Genomic DNA, 7,217 nt, shown 5'->3' with positions numbered 1-7,217 from the left:
TAAACAGTGCTTTTTACTAAATAAAAATGCATCTTATAAAAATTTATGATGTAATGAAAGAAGCATTTAAAAGGAAATTCATAGCTTTACATGCTTCTTTAGAACAAGGGAGATCCAATATCAGTAATCTAATCTTCTCTCCAGTATTCAGCAAATTAAATCCAAACTAAAGAGAAGAAAACCAACAATAAAAATTAGAGAAGTCAATGAAACTGAAAATAAGAAATGAATATAGAAAATTTAAAAGCACAATTCCTTGAAAAGATATGTAAGATTGATGGTCCTCCAAGGAAAAATGGGAGAAGGCAACAAATTACCAATATAATAAATAAAAGAGGAGATATAACTACAGAACTCATAGAAATGAGAAGGATAAAAAAGGAAAATTACAAATTGTGTAATCACAAATTTAATAACCCATGTGAGATGGACAAAGTCCTTGAATGACACAATCTGCCAAAAATTACACAAAAAAATAGTCATTATGAACAGGTAAATATATTTTAAATAGATTAAATCAGTATTTAATATCCTTCCAAGACATAAAGCACCAACCAGGTCTATATGGGTTTGGCTGGAAATTTTATACAAACTTTTAAAAAAGAAATTATACTAAATTATACCAATTATCTACCATCTCTCCCAGGAGATGGTAGCAGTGGGAATATATGCTCACAAGTTTTCTATGAGGTCAATATTGCTCTACCAACAAAACAAAAGTTATGACATGAGAAAAGGAACTACAGATTAGTATTTTTATACTAAGATGTAAAAATCTTCAACAACATATAAACAAAGTGAATTTAACAATGTGTAAAAATGCAGTACACATTACAACCATACAGGATTCATCCCAGTTATGTAAGTTGGCTCAGCATTCAAAATCAATTAGTATAATTCAAAACATCAACAGGCTAATATAGAAAAACCACATGATAATTTCAGTAGATGCAGAAAAAGCCTGTGACAAATTCAAAGTACATTAATGACAGGCCCTCAAAAGTTTGAAATGGCAGGGGGGTGCTTCATCAATATAATAAAGAACATCTGCAAAATTCCTACTATTAACATTGTAGATAATGGCAAGAAATTTAAAGCTTTCTTTCTAAAATCAGAAAAAGGAAGGATGCCCCCTTTCACACTGCTTTTTAACATTATAATGGATGTCTTAGCAGAAACATATGGAAAGAAAAAATTAAATCGATTCTATAAGATAAAATAAAACTTTCTTTGATCACAAATGACATGATGATAGAAACTTTATATATTAAAAGAATTAAGACATTTAGCAATATTGTAGTATATGTGGCAAGCATATAGAAACTAATTGATTTCCTACATGTCAGCAATAGAGAAAAATATGGAATGTAAAATTTAAAACACATTATCATTATATCAGCAAATCTTACAAAGCAAGTGCAAGATCTATATGAGTAAAATCTGCTGAAAACATCTAAAAATAAATGAATAAATGTAGAGACCTTATGTTCATGAGTAGAAATATCCAATATTTTTAAAATATCAGTGTTTATCAAAATGATCTATAGATTCAATATAATATCATAAAATATCCCAGGAAGTTATTGTCTTAAGTGTTGACAAACTGATTCTACTTTGTGTGTGTGTTCGGGGGCAGAGGGCGACAGGCAAAAGACATAAAATGGTAACTATTTGAAGGTAAGGAGCAAAGTTAAATAATGATGTTATGAAATTTTAAGATTTACTACCCTGTTATAGGAATAAAAATAGTGTGATATTAGAAAAAGAATACACTACTATACCAATGGAACAGTGAACAGAAGCCATTATAAACATAGAATATAGTCAACTGATATTTGAAAAAGGATCAAGGGTAATATAATGAAGACACAATTTCAACAAGTGATACGGAAACAAGTGGACATCCTCATAGAGAGGGAGGGAGGGTATCTAGACACAGATCTTAGATTCTACACAAAATTAATTGAAAGAAGAGAAATTAATTAATTCAAATTAATTAAAATGTGAAATACAAGACTAATAAACTCCAGTGAGATAACAGGATCATTCTAGATAACCTTGTATAGGTAACATTTTTAGATACAGTACCAAAGCACCATATCAGAAAGAAATAAATGATTAGTTGGACTTCATTAAACTTATAATCTTCTGTGAAAGGCAGATAAAGGAGAACAAGAAGACAAATCACAGACTGGGAGGAAATATTTGTAAGAGATGTTAAAGGACTGCTATCCAAATTATATGAATAATTCTTATTACTCAATGACTAGAAAATAAGCAACTCAATAAAAAATGGACAAAAGATTTGTAAAGAAGTTATCCAGATTATAAGTCAGAAATGTCAGAATATAACAGAATATAAAGACATTCAATGCCACACTTTGTTACAGGATTACAATTTAACACAACAATGAAGTGAGACAAGATGCTTGTTAGGTTGATCACACTAAATATTGGAAAGAATGTAGAGCAACAGGAGCACTCATTCACTGCTGGTAGGATTATACAATTGGAATGCTTTTTGGGATACATTCTGGCCATTTCCTACATAATTTAGTATATTCTAACTGTATAATCCAACAATCACAGCCCTTGGTGTGTGTGTGTGTGTGTGTGTGTGTGTGTGTGTGTGTGTGTCTGTCCTAAATATTTTTAAAAATGTCCACAAAAAAACCTATGAATGGGCTGGGGTTGTGGCTTAGTGGTAGAGTGCTTGCCTAGCATGTATGAGGCACAGGTTTTGATTCTCAGCACCGCATATAAATAACTAAAATAAAGGTCCATTGGCAACTAAAAAAGTATTTAAAAAAAAACACATGAGTGGTCATTTATAATAAGTTTGTACTTAATTGTCAATACCTGGAAATGACATGTAGGACCTTTTAGGGTGACTGGTTTAATAAACTGTGGTATACACAATTATTTGGCACTGAATAGAATTGAGCTAACAAGGTGTGAAAAGATGTTGAAGAATGTTAAAAGGATATTAGTAAGTGAAAGAAGCCAATTTGAAAAATTAGCATACTATATGATTCTAACTGAATGACATTCTGGAAAAGGCAAAACTTTGGAGACCACAGACTTACTAGTAGTTGCCAGAGGTTAAGGAGGAGGGAGAAATAAATAGGCAAATCATAGAGGATTATAAAAGCAATGAAATTATTCTGAATTATATTACAATATTGGATTCACAACATAATATGTTTGTCAAAATCTACACAATGTTCAGCACCAAGAAAGAATCCCAATGTAAACTGCAGACTTTGCTTGATGAAGTATGAAGGTAGGTTCATGATTGTAACAAATCAAATAAAGCACTATGGGGCAGCACACTGATAGTGGAGAGGTAGAGTGTGTGGTGTGACAGGGGCATATATACTTTCTACACAATTTGGTCATGTACACAAAACTGTTCTTAAAGATAAAGAATGTTAAACAAATAATCCATTTTTAGTTAAGGGACTCAGGTGCATTGAAAAATATTTTGTGTTAATATTTAAAACCAGTATAAATAAAAAACTAGTACATCCAGATCCGCTGGGTCTTAAAAATAATGTTATTGTAAAAAAAATCAAAAGAAATAATTCTGAGTCTAAATTCATGACTAAGGAGTCAAAGCCAGGACTGGATCAACACTGTCATATGAAACAAGTAAAAAGATGGGCAAAACAAAGCAATGGCTGAGGCAGAGGGAATAAAGATGAGCCCACAGTTGCCCTGATACTGCCTGGGGAAAGTTCTCAGGCCATGGAAAAGGGAGGGAACCCCAAATGAACCTGTTGGACTCTGAGGTAAGTAGAGGCCAACTAAAGCATTATCTTGTATATCAGTTCACATACCCTCCAATTTGTCACTTTCCAAATATTTTCCTACCCGTTTTTATGTGATCTTCCAAGTTTTAAGATGAATAAATTTTGTTTTAGGAATCTCATGAATTTAAACTCAGGAGACTTCTACTTACTTTGTAAGATTGGAAATTACTTACAAGTAACATTAATGGAAGAATAAAAGCATGAAGAACAGCACCTAATTTTATTTTTTCATTGACTTCATGACAGTTTTATTAGCTAATGTTGTTTGAAATAAAAATAACAATAGAGATAATTTTGTTTAAAAAGCACAGAAAATAAATCAATAGCCATATATAAGCAAGTGAATTAAATAATGCAAAATGCAGGCTTGGAGTAAAACAAACCCCATAATGTAAACTTGAATAAAAAAATCCAAACTGATACTGCATTCTGATGGTAACACCTTAATTTTAAGTTTTCAGAAATTTTCATTTAGCAAATAAACAGCTCAATATTTTAATGCATATGGAATTTTAATTTGTGATGTATAACTGCACAAAATATCATATAAAATGAATTTGTCATACACTATGTATATGAGAGACATGTATATTAGTCAGTTTTTCATCTCTGTGAACAAAAGAACTTGCAAGAACAACTTAGAGGAGGAAAATTTTTTTGGCTTATGGTTTCAGAGATTCAGTCCTTGGCTGGCAAACTCTACAGCACTGGGTCGGAGGTGAGGCAGCACATCATGGTGAAAGGGCATGGTGGAGGAAAACAGCCAGTTATTATGGCAGCCACTTAGCAGAGAGTGAGCTCCACTCACCAGGGGCAATATATACTGCAAAGTCTTGCCAATAGTAACCTACTTCCTCCAGTCACACCCTACCTGCCTGCAGTTATCCCAAGTTAACCTATTTAAACTGATCAATCCACTGATGAGGTTACATCTCTGATAATTTAATCATCACACCTCTGAACATTCTTGCATTGTCTCACTCATGAGCTTTTAAGGGACACATCTTATCCAAACAATACCAACATATGAGTATCAGTATGCATATGTATATGCATATATGTTTCTAATTCATTTCTGGTTTTCTCCAATATTCTAATCCAAGTCTCTGATTCTTATCTCATAGCTTTTTCTTATTCCTTTTAATGCCATTTTCTATTTTGTACTACCAACACCTGAATTAATGTTTTTTAAATACTTTTTTCTAGTTTATTTGCCATCTCATGTTATTTTCTTCTTAATTCATTTTCTTTCAAAAAATACTTTTGCCTAACTGTTCTTCTTTCTTTTAGTGTAAAAATATCTACAAATGCATGTTTCCCATGGATCTTCCAAGGTATGGCAAAATGTACATAGGTTCTTCTTTTGGATGTTATTTTGAATTCATTCATCTTTATTCTCCTTTCTTTTAGTAGTAGCTTTAACGTGGCCTATGAGCACCCAGCTGTGGCGAGGGGGCCGCTATGCCCATGAGCAAAGCACCCCCCCCCCAGCCTTGAGTAAAAGGGGTATTGGACTGGCATTGCACACCACATGCTGTGCAAAGCAAGTGGCTTTTCCAAGGAAATGCTGCAGCTCTGAACTTGAGCATTACCCAATGCGATAGGGCAACCCCCCTTTTGAAACATTATCCCCTGCCTTATTTGGGTAGAATATTCTATCTAATGTCTTTTTCTTAATACACAGAGGGGTTCTCAGTGCACTCGCTTTCTGGCCTTCCAGTGTGGAAGAGAACCCTTGAGGTCACAGAGCAGTCCCACTCTTGACATAAAAACTACTTCTGTGTAGTGTGATTTCTTCTCTGTTTTCTTATCTTAATGTTGCAACCAGCTCTTTTGAAGCCAGCTCATCTGTCAGCAGGAGCCTCTGGTGAGACCCAGCCACAAACTACCTTGCCCAGGTTCCTTATCAGCCGAATGATGTGAGTTCACATGCTCTTACCTAAAGATAAACTGACTGCTCTGGGTTCATCACAGGCTCTCCTGCCTGCTTATTAGTTGGCCACAGCTTCTCATACTTAAAGAAGTGCAAGGTAGTCCAAGCAAAGAGGCCTATTTAGTAAAAGCAAGAGTCAGACGTACCTATAGAAGTATAACTATTGCAGGTTCGTCTAGCTTGCAGGCACAAGGACAGGGTAGGGACGAAGAGCTTGAGAAGAAGATTTACATTAACAGGGATGAGAGGTGGGAGGGAAAGGAAGTGAGAAGGGAAATCGCATGGAAATGGAAGCCGATCCTCAGGGTTATACAAAATGACATATAAGAGGAAAGGAGTGGTAAGACAAGATAATACAAATGGAAGAAATGATTTACAGTAGAGGGGTAGAGAGAGAATAGGGAAAGGGAGGGGAGGGGTGGGGGGATAGTAGAGAATAGGACAGACAGCAGAATACATCAGACACTAGAAAGGCAATATGTCAATCAATGGAAGGGTAACTGATGTGATACAGCAATCTGTATACGGGGTAAAATTGGGAGTTCATAACACACTTGAATCAAACAGTGAAATATGATGTATTAAGAACTATGTAATGTTTTGAACGACCAACAATAAAAAAAAACAAACAAAAAAAACTTTGGTAAGTTACTTCATCTCCTGGGCATTCCATGTTCTCAGCTAAAGTGAGAAATACCCCTTCAGTTGTTAACTTTTAAAATATGTACTTCATATATACATTGTTGAATAATGCCTTAGAGATTTTATTTTTCTATATTTTAATTTTCAAATGAAATATATATATATATATATATATATATATATATATATATATATATATCCTTGTGAATTAAAATGATTGAAAATTATCAGGAAAAAAAAAGAAGTATAACTAAAAGAGATTTTTGAGTTAGGTTCTTTTGCAGTGGATTAAAGAAACCAGAAACATGGATTCTTTTTTTCTAATTTTTTAAAAATATTTTTAGTTATATTTGGACAAAATATCTTTATTTATTTATTTACTTAATGTGGTGCTGAGAATTAAACCCAGTGCCTCACACATGCTAGCAAGTGCTCTACCACTAAGCCACAACCCCAGCATGAAATCTGGATTTTTGAGAAAGTTAAGAAACATCTATTCTGCCCTTCAAAAGCTTTTAATTTTGTGATACATGAAGACATCCTTGGTTTCCAGAAACTGTCCCAGCACAGGGAAGAGAGGAAACCTGTGAAGTGGCTTGATGAGACCCAGCTCTTCAAAATCTGCTTCAGAAGCTGTCTGGAAGTTAAAAAAAACAATGAAAATTTCTTAATTGTTCTTCCAGAATAAAGAATCATTCTAGCCACAGAAATTCTCCCATTGGTAGATAAGATTGTTTTTGAAATTCTGGCCCACCATGACTTACTTCAAAATTGTAAGAAACTAATAGTTTTTATCAGTTTTGAATTTTTACTATAGTTTTCCACTTTTT

Source organism: Urocitellus parryii, chromosome 8 (assembly GCF_045843805.1).
Source record: "Urocitellus parryii isolate mUroPar1 chromosome 8, mUroPar1.hap1, whole genome shotgun sequence".
NCBI classification, from domain to species: Eukaryota; Metazoa; Chordata; class Mammalia; order Rodentia; family Sciuridae; genus Urocitellus; species Urocitellus parryii.
Note: the sequence above shows the minus strand (reverse complement) of the source record.